The following is a 6,720-nucleotide window of genomic DNA, read 5'->3' as shown; positions in this document are numbered from 1 at the left end:
TATCCCGGGTCACATCTACCTCAGCATCCACAAAACTCCTCTGTTTGAGAGCAATTATGTGGTTATCTAAGTCAGTCTTGATGGTAGATCTTTTCTGAGCCAAAATTTAGGCTTTAATTGCAGCATTTTTTCCACTTACATATTCAAAAAAAGACCTAATCTGTCCATTCTGCACAATCCCTTTTTTGTGACCCTCCAATCAGGCAGCCCATCTCTCTTTATCATGGCTCACACACTCTTTTTTTATTGTCAATTATAAATCTTTAATAACAGTAGATAAATATGATACAAAATAAACTCCAGTCTCAGATTTATGCTGAACTATCCTATTTAAAGTAGGAATATGAAAACATAAACTTTTGACATTCTTGAAGTGAGTAAGAATTAGATCTATTTGCATTGTTGTTTTAATTTCATACCAGTCTGATCTAGATGCCATGCAGATATCCATAGTACTTGACAATTCAATTCAGTTACTCACCCACCAGAATTATTTCCAAGATGCTAACTTAATGCAGTATCCTAGTGGATTTTGGTAGCTCAGAAAATCCAGCGAGCGGTTAAAAGTCAATATTCTCATGTCAAAGGTTTTTAACTAGTTTTTTCACAGACCCTCTTCTATCTGTCTGTATTATTTATACAGTGTTCTTAGAAGAGGCTTGAGGATCATGGCAGTTGCAGTTCTGAGTAGTCCTACATGCTATCCTTATAATTTTTTTTAAGAAACTGTCAACTTTAGGTTTTGCTTTTGCAAATTTTACAAAGTGACACCTGCTGGATACAAACATTTGGTACAAGGGAATTTTACAAGCTTTTAAAATCAAATTTAGTGTTCATGATTGTTACATAAAGGCATTCACAATTAAAACAAAAATATAGCATCACAAACAATATCCACTATGATAAAGGAACGGATATCTGTGTCTAAACACCCATGTCCAAAATGGTAAAAGACCTAACACTGATTGGTCAACTCTGATTTAAGAATGACAAAACAGGTTTTTTTTCCATTCACAGGCTTAACACATTCAGTTCTGGGTGTAAGACACAGGGAAATATTTTAAAAATAAAAATTTTATAAATGAGTAAAAAATTGAATTATTACCACGGAGGATAAAGTTATTCACATGTTCTACAAATTTCCTTTCAGATAGATTTTTTAGCTGCAAACCAGAAGAGCCTTAGAAGGCAAAAGAAAATGACTATAAAATAACAATTATAGTTATTACTAATTAGAAAAATCTGAAGCCCTAGTTTTGAGAATAAGTAATTAATCTAACTTTAAAATGTCAAACACTAGATAAAGGGCCATAAAATTGAAAAAAAAATAAAGTTTAAGACTTAACTATTGAGTGGTAGAGGATGATGATGATGATGATGATGATGAGAGAGAGAGAGAGAGAGAGAGAGAGAGAGAGATTGAGCAAACCAGCCAGGGTTTCTTTCCATATCACTAATATAAAATTGGAAATAAAAGTCTTAATCTGCTTTTAATGTACCTCCTCTTTGTTTTTCTTCTATTTCTTCAGCGTGGAAATGAATGCATTTACTATTAGACTTCTGGAAGCTTTATTAAAGTCAGGCAGCAAGATGAGCAGACACTGACTTTTCCATCTACAATCATTGGCAAAAAGCTGAAAAAATAGAGCGTCAGCTGTGTTTATCATGAGTGACTGTCTACAACCAGTTATTACTGTCCAAGGAAAGAGGCCATGGGGTCATCCTGCATCTGATGCTTTGTTCTATTGACCTCCATTTCCTCCTGGGTGGGTCCCCAAGTTTCATATAGGTTAGTGTAAGGCCGCTTCCTTTCATCAACCTGCATGAGCTCCTAGACATGAAGCAGGACTCCTCTGCATTCAGTGCCTTTTTCAGTTTTTCATGTTTCTTTTCTTCGTCATCACTATCTGAGCTGTTCTTTCAATGTTTCTTCTTCCGTCTCTTAGTTTTTCCTGATGCATCTCCATGAGAGTTTAATTTTTTTTCCGCGGGTTCTTCTCCAGTTATATCATTTACAATATGTTCCTCTGAAATCGCAATCTCCTTCCCAGCTTCTCCAGTGCAATATGAGTATTTGAAAAAAGTGTGACAGCATTTGTACCCCCATCGGCCTTCTTTCCAATAAGACCCCCAGATATGCGTGTCATTGTGGATCTTCATATCCTCTTCATATCTGGAGCAGGCGACAGCCCGCTCCTGTCCTTTAATGACTGCCCCATGCCTTGAGTACTCCACATAGTCTTCCATCTGAGCAAGAAGCAATTCAGCTAGAGGGGCATTCAAATGTTCTTGGCCACCATACTTTTCCAGAATGCTTTCTTTCTGCTGTTCTTTGGAGTCTTCTTTTTTGACCTTTAAGGACTTACACAATTGTTCTAATTTGGTAGGATTGGCCTGCAGATGCACTTCAGATCCCTTATCATAGGCTTCCCATGCAAACAACTGTGTCTGAGCCATTGAAATGGTGTCACCTGTATATCTAACAAAGTTGTCTCCAGCAGAGCTCACTTTACCTGGAATCTTCCCTGCATTGACATAGGGATTTTCTCTCGTTGCTCTAGTTTTGGGATCATAGTAAGTAGAATTTGGATCTAAATTCTACAAATATTTTGCAATGTCTTCTCGAGTCCTGAGATTCCAAACAGTAATCTGTCTCTTAGAATCAAAGTTCTGTCTAGGCATGTCAATATCATCTGCATATTTATCTTCATCCTCATCCTCACTGTTATGATTTTTTCCATTTTAGAATTGGGTTCCTCTTCTCCCACTGATGTTTTGGAGAATTAGTCAGTTCCACTAATTTTCCTGAGGCTAATTCTTCTTGGAGTTTCTGGGCTTGCAGTGTTCATCTTGCCAGATCAACTTTAGCATATTCTTCTACAATTGCCTAGTGTTCTTCTGGATTGTAGCCATCCCACTGATCCCTCTTCCCATCGTAGTCAACAATCAGCTGAGGCTGGACATGTTCATCTGGAGCTATGTCAGTTCCTGTAAATTTTGCTCCAACTTGCCTAAGTCTCTCAAGGCAGTCTTTCTTTTTGTGTGTCATGGCCCCACAGTTTCCACATGCTCCTTTGCGGTAGTTAGTAGTTGTGGAATTCTTTTTAGATCTTTTTGATGGATCAATATGCCATGGCACTGAAGAAACATACTGAAGAATGTGAGGGTTGATGTCTTTTCCTTCTTCATCAACTTCTGCAGAAGCATTATCCAGTTTCTGCTATTCTTCTAGCTCTTTCTTCTTTCTTCAGTCCTCTCTGGTCATCTTCTTTGTTTCCTCCAAACCCATTTATTTGGTCCCCACTAGGGAGTCGGCATTAACTGTATCCACACCTGCAGCCACCACTGTTAATGGCCTCCTCCAGTCCTGTCACAGTAGACCCCCAAACCATTAGGCAGAAACAAAGCCAATAGTTAATGTTCAAAACTCACACAGTCTTCTCCTCAATTCGTTGTTTCTTTGCTCCTGCTAAAACTTCAACTGCAGCTCATTTGACTTGAGTAGGTCGCTGAAGACCTATTTCTACAGGGGCACTTCAGTCTATACTTGCCAACTTTGATGCTTTACCACTGAGATATCCAAATACCTCTTTCAGTCAGGCCTTCTAATCACAGGAATATTTTCAGAGGCTGCGTGTCAGGCATAAACAGGATGAGAAAGGTGCACATTATTAAGTAGAAATAAGATACAATCCAACATGTGGTACTCCCTGGGTTGGCCTTCCTTTCCAGTCCCCTACACCACGTAATTGGTCTTCACCTTCTTGGGCCAAGAGAGCTTGCCACCAAAGATGACTTTGTCCCCCTTCACCAAGATCTCCTCCTTCTGGATGTTGTACTGTCACAGGACACTGAGCACATCTGTTATCTTCGACCTTCTTGCCACCACCACCATGAGCACCACCCCCGCCCCCCGCACACCGGTGCCCTTGCCTCCTAGCCTACTTCTGACCCTGACTGTGCCTGCCACCTTGCTAGCTGGGCCACTGGTGCTGCCTCCCTCCCCCACCACCACTGCTGACTATGGCCTGCACCCACTCTGCAGGTTCTATCATACATTTGAAATTAAGGAGGATATGTAAAAATGATTACATGAAGTTGGGAGAAAATAAGACAGGGATTGGATTATAAGGTTTTGTGCTTTCTTAAGAGTGGTTGCTTCCAATTTAAATTAGCCTGAAAACTTGACTACTATTTTACTGTCAAATTTAATACTCTAACAACCATCTTATTTTACTCTGTAAATATTAGTGGAAAGGATTATTTGCCTTCTTGAGTAGGCCCTGAGCATTCCTGGTACTAGGCTGGATTTAGGTATTGAATCCCACTTCCCCACACCATGAGTACAAGACAACTCAAACAAGTCTTGTTGCAGTGAGAGCGCATCTGCTGTCGGCCAAGTCTCTGTCTGTTACCTGGGTTCCGATTTGAGCTGGGCATGGGAAGCTAAGCAGCCATAGAGTCAGGAGACCTCCATCAGCAGTGGTGAGGATTTAGGCCCCTGCAAAGTTGGGGGGGGCGGTGAAGGTCTGTGCCCCACCTCTGTTGACCCTCAAGTTCTCTCCTGATGGCCCCTCTGCAAATGTGCCTGTCTTAGGTTGTTCCTTTCCTGATGAATCTTACTCGTCTCTGGCTAACCAGCCATCCTCCGGGGCCAACCAGGGTGATGTGAGGTTCAGTTGTGTCTCCTTGGTAGCCTATGCCTTCGTGGCCGCCACACCCAGCACCTGCCTTGGGATCCCCTCGCCTGCTGGCAGGGCGCCAGCACTGATCACATATCTTGTGAAACCCAGGTTTCTAATCCAGGGAGGGACCAGCTCACCCCACTGGGTGAGAGACAGATCCATAATACCAGCCATCAAGAGGCTTCAACCTCGGCATGAACAGAAAGCTCAGGCAACAGCTGTGGACAATTGGATTGTGAGAAGAGGGTCCCTCTTGGCCAAAAGGGCAAGAGGGGCCAATATAGAATGCTCAGGTGCCTTCCCAGGGGTCCCTCTACACAGTGGAAGTGATTAAATCCTTTCATGTCCTTTTTAAATTGCTGCCAGACATTCAAAGAATTAGTGTGTAAGTTTGTTTGGGATAATTGTACATTATGCTGTTGTAATTCTAAAATATCTAGAGATGTGTTATCTTTGTCTCCAAACACCAAAAAGATGATTTTTTATTGATACCCAAGGGTGTGAGGTACTATTTTAGGTAATGGGGGTAACACAAATCTGGGAAAAATTATAATGACATTGTAGAATAATATCATGTAAGGATATTCTTTGCTCTAGGCTATGGCAATTCCATTTCAAACTGGCTGCCAATTTCTTTTTGTATAGACAAGGTCTTAGTTACATTTTCTGCACCTCTCCCAGGAACAAGTAGTGATAGTCCCTTCCTTTGGTGTCCACACAAGCCAAAAACCTCTCTTTGATTTTACATACAAAGGAACAATGGTTTGATTTTGTGTCATACAAAAGGGAAGCTGGGTGGAGACCCCTGTGGAGTTGTACTTCCTTGCCCCACCCATGGTCCTCCTGGTTGACCAAGGTGTTTGGTATTATTGGTGACTACATTAGGAGGGGGATCAGCCCACGTAAGGGCTCTTACCCATGAAGAGTCAGGAGTATAAGTCCAAAATACTTCCCCATTTGTCCCAGGTAATATTACTGTACAGCAGATGACTCTAGCATGGCAAGAAAGATGTTCTCAGGCATCCTTGGGGTTCTGGTTACCTCACAATTTCTTTTTATTTATTTTTTTTTAGTTTATTATTATTATTATTATTATTATTATTATTATTTTATATGTGTCCTTATTCCCCCATTACCCCCCCATCCCCAATTCGTGCCCCACCCCCCTGTTGTCTGTGTCAATTGATTAGGCTCATTGCATGTACACAAGTCACTTGGCTGATCACTCCCCCTTTCTCCCACCAACCCCCTCTTTCCCTGAGGTTTGAGGTTCTGATCGACGTTTCTCAGTCTCTGGATCTGTTCTTGTTCATCAGTCTATGCCATTCATTATATTCCACAAATGAGTGAGATCATGTGACAGTAAAATAGTAGTCAAGTTTTCAGGCTAATTTAAATTGGCTAATTGAAATAAGCAAATATTCTGGAAAAAATCAATTGCACTGGACAAAAAAGCTGTTCCTAAAGTGTTAACTAAAATTTTTATTGGTACTTCATCTCATGATAAAATTGCATAACATGTAATGAACCTAAAGCAGTCATATTTTAGTGCAAAAAATTAAAATTTAAAAGCTATCAAGATTACATTATAAAATTTCCAAAAGCCTCCTAATATTTAAATCAAAAAAGGGGGGATAGTAAAAGAATATCATGTAAAGAAAAATATCCTGTAAGTAAATTACATCTAGAAAATTTGTACTTTAGAAAATTAACTTTCATTTGTAATGCTAACAGCAAGACACCCATGTAAAACATACATGATGTCAAAACAAGCCAAAGGAAAATCATTTGGGCAAAAAATAAAAAAGGATCACAAGTCAAATTTATAGAAAATATTCCTTTATTAACTTTTGGTCGAGAATATGATTGTATATTTTCAGAAAACAACTCCGAGACCATGTGGATTCCTGCAACATAGAGGAATTGACAGGACTGCTCCAGCCATGAGACAGAAGAGAAACAGTCCAGAGATGGAAGATGCTGACGATGCCTTGCCATACCAGCAGTCAGCAGCTGTGCGTCCCTGCAGGTTGCC

The 6,720-nt window shown here is 40.3% G+C and overlaps 1 pseudogene across 1 annotated transcript; it reads right to left on the bottom strand.

Moving 5' to 3' along the window:
- Positions 1 to 1,690: 1,690 nt before the first annotated feature.
- LOC307094743 (pre-mRNA-splicing factor SLU7-like) lies at positions 1,691 to 3,289 on the bottom strand (annotated as a pseudogene). Its single transcript has one exon. The product of its transcript is annotated as a pre-mRNA-splicing factor SLU7-like (transcript).
- Positions 3,290 to 6,720: the final 3,431 nt, after the last annotated feature.

This window comes from Cnephaeus nilssonii, assembly GCF_951640355.1.
Source record: "Cnephaeus nilssonii genome assembly, chromosome: 23".
NCBI lineage: Eukaryota > Metazoa > Chordata > Mammalia > Chiroptera > Vespertilionidae > Cnephaeus > Cnephaeus nilssonii.
The sequence above is the reverse complement of the archived record's forward strand: the minus strand, read 5'-3'. Positions and strand labels throughout refer to the sequence as shown.